At 35.4% G+C, this 1,982-nt stretch overlaps 1 non-coding gene across 1 annotated transcript; it reads left to right on the top strand.

The window, feature by feature from the left end:
- Positions 1-352: 352 nt before the first annotated feature.
- LOC119473857 lies at positions 353-416 on the top strand. Its single transcript, XR_005203105.1, has one exon. It is a non-coding gene; the product is annotated as a U7 small nuclear RNA (small nuclear RNA).
- The last annotated feature ends 1,566 nt before the right edge of the window (positions 417-1,982 follow it).

The following is a 1,982-nucleotide window of genomic DNA, read 5'->3' as shown; positions in this document are numbered from 1 at the left end:
AGATATCCTTGTGTTACTACTGATTCATGTGGAAAAGCTTCCAGTCTTTCACTGTTGAGTGTGATGTGAGCTATGAGTTTTTCATACATGCTCTTTATCGGGTTGAGGAATTTCACTTCTATTCCTAGTTTGTTGAGTGTTTAAATCAACCTTACATTCCCGGGATAAATCCCACTTGTCACCATAATATTATATAATTCTCTTTATATGTTACTAGATTCATTTTGCTAGTATTATGATTGGTTTAGTGTTTCGCTTTAATAATCATAAAGCCGATTGGTCATAGGCTTTATTTTTGTGATGCATATGGGTTTAGTTTCAGGATAATACTTACCTCATAAAAATGTGTTAGGAGTGTTACAGCTCTTTTAGAATTTGTCTAGCAGGCCTTCCAGTGTTTGCCGGACAGCACCCTCCAAAAAATGTGTTAGGAAGTGCTCCTTCTTTTCTACTGTTTAGAAGAGTTTGAGAAGGATAGGAGTTGATTTTTGTTTAAATACTTGGTAGAATTCATTATTGAAGCTGTCTGGTTGTGAGAGGCTATTTTTGTGGGAAAATTTTTATTATTAGCTCAACATCTTTACGTGTTCCAAGTCTATATAGATTTTCTATTTTTTCTTGGGTCTGTCCTGTGTTTCTAGGAATTTGTCAATGTTATCTAGTGTATCTAATTTGTTTGCATACAATTGTTCATACTATTCCCTTATAATACTTTTTATTTCTATATAGGTTGGTGGTAATGTGTCTTCTTTTATTCTGATTTTAGTCATTTCAGCCTTCTGTTTTTCTTTTAATTGGTCAGTCTAGCTAAAGGTTTCTAAGTTTTGGTCATCTTTTCAAACACCAAAATTTGGTTTCATTCATTTTCTCTGTTTTTTTTTCCTTTTTTCCCCAACTTTATTGAGATATAATTGACAAATATAAATTGTATGTATTCAAAATGTACTACAATGTCATATATGTTATGTTGTGAAATGATTATCACAAATTATTTAGCACATCAATCAGTATAGTTACCATTGTGCATATGTGTGTGTATGTGGTGAAGACAAAGAGAGATCTACTCTCTTTGTAAATTTCAAGGAAACAATGCAGTTTTATTAGCTATACTCATGATGCTGTCTATTACATCCCAGAATGTATTCATCTTTTTACTGAAAGTTTGTACCCATCAGTAAACATCTCTCCATTTTCCCCACTCTCCAGCCCCTGGTAACTACCGTTCTACTCTCTGCTTCAATTGATGTCACTTTTTTATAGCTAAATAATGTTCCATTACATACCACGTTTACTTAATCCATTCATCCATCGAAGAACCCTTCGGTTGTTCCTATATCTTGCCTATTGTAAATAATGCTGCAATGAACATGCAGGTGCAGATAGTTTTTGAGATACTGATTTCCTTTCCTTTGGATATATGCCTACAAGTGAGATTGTGAGATCATATGGTAATTCTGTTTTTATTTTTGGCGGAAATCTCCATATTGTTTCTATAGTGGCTGCACCAAGTTACATTCCCACCAACAGTGTGCAAGAGTTCCCTTTTCTCCAAACCCTCACTAACACTTATTATTGCTTGTCTTTTTGATAATAGCCATTCTAACAGGTGTGAGGTGATAGCTCATTGTGGTTTCAATGTGCATTTCCCTGATGACTAGTGATGTTGAGCACCTTTTCATTTACCTGTTGGCCATTAGTATGTCATCTTTGGAAAAATGTCTATTTGGATCCTTTGCACGTTTTTAATCAGGCTATTTGTTCTTCTGCTGTTGAGTTGAGCTCCTTATAAATTTTGGATATAAACTCTTTATCACATACATCAGACATCTAATCATTGAAACACTTGCCTCTGGGCCAGGCACAGTGGCTCATGCCTGTAACCCCAGCACTTTGGGAGGCCGAGGCAGGTGGATCACCTGAGGTCAGGAGTTCAAGATCAACCTGGCCAACATTGTGAAACCCTGTCTCTACTAAAAATACAA

This window comes from Cebus imitator, unplaced genomic scaffold (assembly GCF_001604975.1).
Source record: "Cebus imitator isolate Cc_AM_T3 unplaced genomic scaffold, Cebus_imitator-1.0 Scaffold189, whole genome shotgun sequence".
Classification (NCBI taxonomy): domain Eukaryota; kingdom Metazoa; phylum Chordata; class Mammalia; order Primates; family Cebidae; genus Cebus; species Cebus imitator.
Note: the sequence above shows the minus strand (reverse complement) of the source record. Positions and strands in the feature narration are given on the sequence as shown.